At 53.1% G+C, this 8,580-nt stretch overlaps 1 pseudogene; it reads right to left on the bottom strand.

Annotated features, from left to right (window-relative positions):
• Positions 1-2,567: 2,567 nt before the first annotated feature.
• On the bottom strand, positions 2,568-8,064 carry LOC134291249 (uncharacterized; annotated as a pseudogene).
• Between the last annotated feature and the right edge of the window lie 516 nt (positions 8,065-8,580).

The following is an 8,580-nucleotide window of genomic DNA, read 5'->3' as shown; positions in this document are numbered from 1 at the left end:
AATCAAAAGAGAAGAGGTAACCGCTACTGCGGAGTGATCACGCTGGACGTGAAAAATGCGTTCAACAGTGCTAGTTGGGTTGCAATCGCCGATGCGCTGCACAAACTGAGAGTTCCCGAGTACCTCTGTAGCATTATGAGCAGCTATTTTCAGAATCGGACATTGATCTACGATACTGACAACGGGAGAAGAAGTAAAACCATAACAGCGGGAGTTCCCCAGGGATCCATTCTCGGTCCGACCCTCTGGAATGCTATGTATGACGAAGTACTGAAGCTGCGCCTCCTCAGGGGCGTGAAGATTATCGGTTTCGCGGACGACGTGGCGCTCCTAGTGATCGGTGAATCATTGGAGAAAGTAGAAGTGCTCGCCACGGAGGCGATAGATGTTGTCGAAAACTGGATGCGGGGGAAAAAGCTGGCCCTAGCTCATAACAAGACCGAGATGGTTTTGATAAGCAGCCGAAAGGCGGTACAACAGGCGAGAATTTCGGTCGGAGAGTGCATCATCGAATCGAAGCGGAATGTGAGACACCTGGGAGTCATGTTAGACGATAGGCTAAACTTTAATAGTCACGTCGACTACGCGTGTGAAAGGGCTGCAAAGGTGATTTCGGCACTATCTCGGATCATGCCCAACAACTCAGCGATCAACAGTAGCAAGAAGCGACTACTGGCAAGTGTGTCCACATCGGTGCTCCGATACGCAGCGCCTGTGTGGGTGACGGCACTACAGACAAGGAGGAACAGATCTCGGCTGAACAGTACGTTCAGGTTGATGGCCATGCGAGTATGCAGTGCGTACCGTACAATTTCGTCAGAAGCAGTCTACGTGATAGCCGGAACTATTCCCATAGATCTTCTACTCAAGGAAGAAAACGAGTGCTATAGAGATAGAGGCATATCAGGAGTCCGAAGAAGAGCCCGAGCTGACACCGTAAGAAAGTGGCAACAGCAGTGGGATAACGCTGAAAACGGTAGATGGACCCATCGGCTCATTCCGAACGTTTCAACCTGGTTGGATAGGAAACACGGGGAGGTCAACTTTCACCTGACACAGTTCTTGTCAGGCCACGGATGTTTCCGGAAGTACCTGCATCGATTCGGGCACGCAGAGTCCCCACTTTGCCCAGCATGCCCGAGTAATGAGGAGACACCAGAGCACGTGCTTTTCCACTGTCCCAGATTCAGGGCAGCACGAGACGGGATGTTAGCGGAGAGTATCACAAGCCTTAGCCCCGACAACATTGTAGAACGAATGTGTCGGGAAGAAAGCACCTGGAATGCGGTGAACAGGGCTGTGGGACAGATCCTGTCGTCACTGCAGCGGAAATGGCGTGAAGACCAAAGGGCATCGGATCGCGATCGGAGTAGGCTAGATCCACCGTCGGGGACTAGTCCGAGTAGTCGTAACGCTCTGGTCTTGGGTCGTCGGGGCGCCGGTGAACCGGAATCCACCCTCCAACCGGAATCATCGAACCGACCTCGGCACCTGACTGGTCGGGATCAAACCACCGTGTTCGGGAGAACTTCCATCGCCGGGGAACTCTCCGTCGGAGTAGGCTAGCTTCACCGCCGGGGACTAGGACGAGTATGTCGCGAGAAGCACCAGTGAATGGTCGTCGGGGCGCCTGTGAACCGGAAGTCACCCTCCAACCGGAATCGCTGGACCGACCTCGGCACCGATCTGGGAAGTATCGGTTCGGAAGATCTTCCATCGCCGGGGAATTCTTCGTCGGAGTAGGATAGATTCACCGCCGGGGACTATCTGAGTAATCAGCGCCCGTGGAAAACCACTGGTTCGGGTCGTCGGAGCGCCAGCGTACCGGAAGCCATCCTCCAACCGGAATCACCGGACCGACTTCGACACCCTGCCAATCAACATCGAAGGAATACGCAACGCGAACAACGGTTTCGGGAGATATTCTACCGCCGGAGAACTCTCCGTCGGAGTAAGCTAGCTCCACCGCCGGGGACTACGCTGAGTCGCAAGAAACTACGTCGAATCAACCGGGTTCGAGTCGTCGGGGCGCCAGCGAACCGGAAGCCACCCTCCAACCGGAATCGCCGGACCGACCTCGGCACTCAACCGGTTCGCCCAGGAAAAGGTCAACGAACGCAGCGAGAAAGCCACCCGAAGTAGAATAGCCACCCTCCAACTGGCATTGCCGAACTGACCTCGGCATTCCACTGGTCAACTTGGAGAGCAGCAGCAGTATGTCAAAGCTCACGAGAGCGCAGCAGTTAAAGCTACGTGATTAAGATAAAGCTCATGAGAGCGCAGCAGTTATGTTGGAGATAAAGTCAGCGATCTAGCGTGACTAGCTATGTCTGATAACAAGTGAAGTGCATGAGCACAGCCCCCCCGAAGTAGTCGCTTCTAGTGGAATCCGGGGGAAGCAGGCACTGTAGACCTTGGTGGAGGTTAGAGGCGTAGGGTTCAGAGTTCTCTTCTCTGTTCTGAGTCCCTCACGAACTGGCACGCGATGGACGAAATCGGTAGCACTGGTCATGCTTATCGAACGCGTGTCGGGAAGGCGTAAAGGCTTTACCATTAAGTAAGAAAAAAAAAACACACACACACACACACACACACACACACACACAAACACACACACACACACACACACACACACACACACACACACACACACACACACACACACACACACACACACACACACACACACACACACACACACACACACACACACACACACACAAGATGGGGCAGCAGGGACGGATGTCCTGGGGCCTGACGCACCCCCCCGCTTGCGAGTCAGCCGCGTAGTTGCCGGCTAAGAATAGGACTACTAAACCCAATTCAAGGTGTCAAGCGACCCGTGCCGAGGAATGAGTGATCGAGGGGGTGAAAAAGATGTTCGATCTTTAACGGAGCCTGTGGGGTACCTGGGCACCCCCCACAGTAAGCTGTCCCTTACCGCGTTAATGCAGAGCTCTGGCGTGGTGGACATTCTTTCTCGTGCAACTCGTGGGAATATATTATGAGCAAAAATTCTAAAAATATCAACATAGGTGGAAGTAGTGGTGCGATCAACCCCTTCGCAAGAAGCGGGTTGATGAGGTCTCCGACAAGGAGAAGTGAGGAGTCAGGTGCTGGAAGCTGCTTACGTAGCTCCAGCGTGGGAGCTCCTGTCCACTCCACGGCAAGCCAGCCGGCGGAGGTCATGGACGGAGCGTGGTTGCCGAGGGCCATCAGCCAAGAAGTAGGAAAAGGACGGCCCGCATTAGAGGTTGCTGAGCAACAGCTTGGCAAAATCATCGACTTTGCAACAACTTAGTCGAATATAAGCAAGGACCTGAAAACGGCCTTGCTTAGACTTAGAGTGTCTGTCGATGAGGCCAAGCAGGAGCACGCGGTCGCCGCGGAACCCGCAAAGAAGAAGGCGTCGAAGTTTACACAAACGGAGGCCTTCTCCTTTGCAGGTAGTCCGAAGAGTGTGGAAGCGAATGCTCGTGACAAAAGTGACAAGCATTCGCAGAAGCGGGCGAGGCAGCCGTCAGGTGAGGAGCTGTCTGGCGGCGCCCGCAAGGCCAGCCGTATAAAAACCCCGAAAGCCGGTGGTTATGCCGGAAAGTCGGACCCCAGCCAGGGTTCCCGGAAAGCTGGGAAGGGTGGGCCTGAAAAGGCTGGCCCGTCCCGGAACGATAGGAACAAGAGGTTGCGACCATTGGTGGGCCCTCAGCAGCCACAGAGCAGGGCGATCCAAGGAGAGGACCCTCCTTGGACAAAGGTAGAGCGGAAGAGGAAGAAGAAGGTGAATCCGCAGGTAGAAGTGCAGGACGCCAAGCCAAGGCGTAGGAGAGCAGGTGCCAGGCGCGAGAAAGGCGACGCTATCGTCATCAAGACGGAACAGTCCAAGTACTCGGACGTCTTGAAGACGATGCGAAGCGACGCCAAGCTTGAGGGTCTTGGAGCCGACGCACGCAGTATTAGACGTACTCGTACGGGCGAGATGATCCTGGAGCTGAAGCGCCAGAAGGAGCACAAGGGCGCCGCCTACAAAAGGCTGGCAGAAGAGGTCCTTGGTGAAGGTGTGCAGGTGAGGGCTCTGACACATGAGGCGACTCTGAAGGTCAAAGACATTGACGAGATCACCGAACTGGAAGAGTTCGTCACGGCACTGCGGCAACAGTGCGATGTGCAGGTGGCCGCCGCAGCCGTTAAGCTACGGAGAGGGCCAGCAAGGACACAGATAGCATTGGTTCAGCTACCTGTGGCGAATGTTAAAAAGTCCGTTAAAGTAGGGAGCATAAAGGTGGGCTGGTGTGTATGTCACCTGACATTCCACGAGCCACCTGAGGTTTGCTTCAGGTGTCTGGAACCAGGACACAAGTCGTGGGACTGCAAAGGCCCCGACAGGCGCAAACTGTGTAGGCGATGCGGCGCTGAAGGTCATCAGGCCCAAAGCTTCACGAGTCCGCCCATCTGCATGATCTGTACCGGGAAAACCTCGAAAAACAGACATCCGATGGGTGGTCCAGGGTGCCCGGCCTTTAAGAAAGCCGCAGTGAACAACAAATCACAGTGCAGGTAACGCAGCTGAACCTGAACCACTGTGATGCGGCTCAGCAACTGCTTTGTCAGGCGGTTTCTGAGTGGGAGACGGATATCGCCATCATTTCGGACCCATACCGAGTACCCGCCGGCAACGGCAACTGGGCCTCGGATGGGACCAAGAAAATGGCGGCGATATGGACGACGGGTAAATACCCCGTGCAGGAGTTGGTGTCTACTACCTACGAGGGCTTCGTGGTCGCCAAAGTGAACGGGGTCTTCTTCTGTAGCTGTTATGCGCCTCCGCGGTGGCCGATCGAGCGGTTCACGCAAATGCTGGACCGCCTAACGACCGTGCTAACAGGGCGAAGGCCGGTGGTAACAGTGGGTGACTTTAATGCCTGGGCTGTGGAATGGGGAAGCCGTTTCACGAACCAGCGGGGTCAGATCCTGCTAGAAACACTGGCCATCTTAGATGTCGACTTGGCTAACGTCGGTACCAAGAGTACCTATAGTCGAAATGGAGCGTAGTCAATTATTGACGTGACCTTTTGTAGTCCTGGCCTAACAAGTAGTCCGAATTGGAGAGTATATGATGGCTACACTCACAGCGACCACCTGGCGGTTCGCTACAGTATCGACTACAACAACAGCAGACAGCGGATAGAAGAAGAGGCGGCTAGGCCAAGGCCAAGCCCTCGTAGGTGGAAGACATCATACTTCGACGAAGAGGTATTTAGGGAAGCGCTCCGCCGTGAGCGAAACTTAATCGGTTTAGACGGCCACGAGCTGGTAGCGGTGCTCTCACGTGCGTGTGATGCGACCATGCCTAGGCGAGTCCACCCTAGAAATGGGAGGCCACCGGCTTACTGGTGGACCGACGCGATTGCAGACCTGCGCCGCGCCTGCCTACGGGCTAGGCGGCGGATGCAGCGAGCACGATCAGAGGAAGAGCGAAACGAACGGCGGGTGGTGTTCGCCGCTGCAAAAGCCGCGCTTAAGACCGAGATAAGAGCAAGCAAAAAGGCCTGCCTTGAGGGTCTCTGTCAGAGTGCCAATACAAACCCGTGAGGTGACGCCTACAGGGTCGTTATGGCCAAGACGAGAGGTGTGATGGCTCCTACAGAGCAATCTCCAGAGATGCTGGAGGAGATCATTGGAGGAACTTTTCCGCGTCTAATCCTTGGCGTCCTTTCGTAGGACAGCCGGACACAGGGGCTGGCGATGAGGAGAGGGTCACCGATGTGGAACTTGTGGGGATAGCTAAGTCCCTTAGCGTAGGTAAGGCCCTAGGTCCAGACGGAGTTCCGAACCTGGCCTTAAAATTAGCTATTGCAGAGGCTCCCGAGATGTTCAGGTCTGCTATGCAGAAATGCCTGGACGAGGGAGTTTTCCCAGAAGCTTGGAAGAGGCAGAGCCTGGTACTATTGCCAAAGGCGGGGAAACCACCCGGAGACCCGTCGGCATATAGACCAATATACTTGATTGACACGGCGGGGAAGGTGCTCGAAAAGATCATCCTCAATAGAATGTTGAGGTTCACTGAGGGCGTAAATGGTCTTTCGAGCAACCAGTATGGCTTCCGAAAGGGGAGGTCCACCGTAGACGTTACCTTGTCGGTTACAAAAACCGCCGAGAAAGCACTCGAGCCTAAGAGGATGGGAAATCGCTTCTGCGGGGTAGTGACTCTGGATGTAAGGAATGCATTTAATAGCGCCAGCTGGGCTGCTATTGCCGATGCGCTCTTGCGTCTGGGGATACCAGAGTACTTGTACAAGATTCTCGGAAGCTACTTTCAGAATCGCGTACTAGTTTACGACACGGAGGTGGGTCGGAAGTGCTTTCACATAACCTCAGGAGTCCCGCAAGGTTCCATCCTGGGTCCGGTGTTATGGAATGTCATGTACGACGAGGTGTTGAGGTTAGAGTACCCAGTGGGAGTGGTGATTGTCGGATTTGCCGACGACATTACGCTCGAAGTCTACGGTGAAACGATCGAGGAGGTAAAGTTGACTACCAACCACTCGATCAAGGTTGTGGAGGCGTGGATGCGGTCCAGGAAACTGGAGCTGGCTCACCACAAGACAGAGGTGATGGTTGTTAACAACATGCAGTCGGACGGAGATCAGTGTAGGAGAGTGCACTATCCTGTCAAAGCGCTCTGTCAAACACTTGGGCGTGATGATCGAAGACAAGCTGACCTTCGGTAGCCACGTCGATTATGTCTGTAAAAGAGCCTCCACAGCTATTGCGGCACTGTCCCGGATGATGTCCAATAGCTTCTGACAGTATCTACACCGTTTCGGGCATGCGGATTCTCCCAAATGCCCAGTGTGCAATGGTTTAGAGGAAACGGTGGAACACGTTTTGTTTGTGTGCCCGTGTTTTCGCACAATGCGTGACCGCATGCTTGCCACATGCGGGGAGGACACAACTCCGGACAACCTGGTCCAGAGGATGTGTAGGGATGAGGTTAGCTGCAATGCCGTTTCAACGGCTATCACCCATATCGTCTGGGAGCTACAGAGGAGGTGGCGCGTGGACTCGGAGAATGGCTAGTCCATATGCAGTGTGTGGTGTTTCTGTCTTGACAGTTCGAGTAATAATGATCTTTCTAAATACACCGCCTACTAGTGGTGGTTGTATGTCAAACACCGAGAACGAAATGCAGGAGTTCCCTTATCAGGCGAGCTCCTTATCCCATTTTCTGCCGGACTCAACAGATCGCATCTGTTAGCGATTCGACGGCGTTGTAGTGTCTCTGACTTGCGCAGGCCTCCAGTTGCTAATTTTACTGTATTAGCTGGCTTTTGCTGAGCCCTTCCAACCGATCCGGGCGCGCGTCTTCGTACTTGGATGCCTTGGTAAGGAATTCCTCTTTGTCCTCTAAGGGAGTTAGGACGTGAAGAATATGGCGTTCCATCAAAAAACGATTGGTGTTAGAGGGCACTAACGACGGTTGATCGGGCAAGATGGATGGATCTTTCATGGTGATGCTACCAGCACTTAGTGATGAGCTTTTCAAGGATACTTTAACGCGACGTTTGTTAAAGTTCGTAGCATGGCTACATCGTACATACCTGTACATACTTCCATTTGGACTTGGAAAAGGGTCGTGAACTGGATGACCATTTGTAAGTTTTGGCGCAGCGCGTTTTGCGTTTGTTATCGTCCTAACCTTCCTGCTACCCCGCCTGCCACTACCGGGGAACATAGCCAATACGTTCACTCCGTTAATGGTAGAAGCAACGAATTTAACACTACTCATCGTCGGCGCCGTGATTACTGAGTCTCTCGATTGAGTTTCTCCCGAAGTGCTATTTCGATTAGGTTCCGCATTGAGTGCTGCTGTTCCGACCATTTTGGCTTCTACGGCAGTCTTAACTCTGATGGTACACTGCACTAGACCGACGTCATTTTGCTTCGCGTGTATTTTTTTTTTTTTCTATCTTCTGCAGTTTCAACGTCTTTTGCTGACATTGTGCTATACACGCATTTACCCTTAAACGTCTTTCTTTTGTCTTTCAGCACTAGCAATAAAAACATACAGAACGTTAGAATAGGTCAGGGCTGCATGGACGCGAACGATGGCCTCGGTGCAGCATGCGTAAGCATTTTGCATCACGGCACTCAAAGTGCGCCACATGTTCTGCTGACTACACTTCTACTCGTTGGTGGTCGTCCGTTTGGACGATGCGCAAAGGCTCATGTTTCAAACCCAAATATGTTACTGCCGAAATATTGTCACCGCCGCCCCAGGCGTCTATATCTATCCTTTTTACACTTATTGATTATATTGTAAGAATCGATTTGAAAACCAAATAAAAGGAACGTAGGTTCCAGTACCAAGTCAGTCTAGTTCTGACTCAAATGCTATGCGTTTCAATGTACTCTGTACATACCGAAACATCCTTTAGCACCCTGGTCTCCAGGTACTGCTTCCATCAAGGGTAGTAATTAGAAGTCAAGAACTAGCGTCAAGAAACATAGTCTCCGGACAGACTATGATATGGCGACCGGACTTAGTCGAATTTGCGATTTTCGACCGTAGTGATTGGTGAA

This window comes from Aedes albopictus, chromosome 3, assembly GCF_035046485.1.
Source record: "Aedes albopictus strain Foshan chromosome 3, AalbF5, whole genome shotgun sequence".
Lineage (NCBI taxonomy): Eukaryota > Metazoa > Arthropoda > Insecta > Diptera > Culicidae > Aedes > Aedes albopictus.
This window is presented reverse-complemented; position numbering and strand designations above follow the sequence as displayed.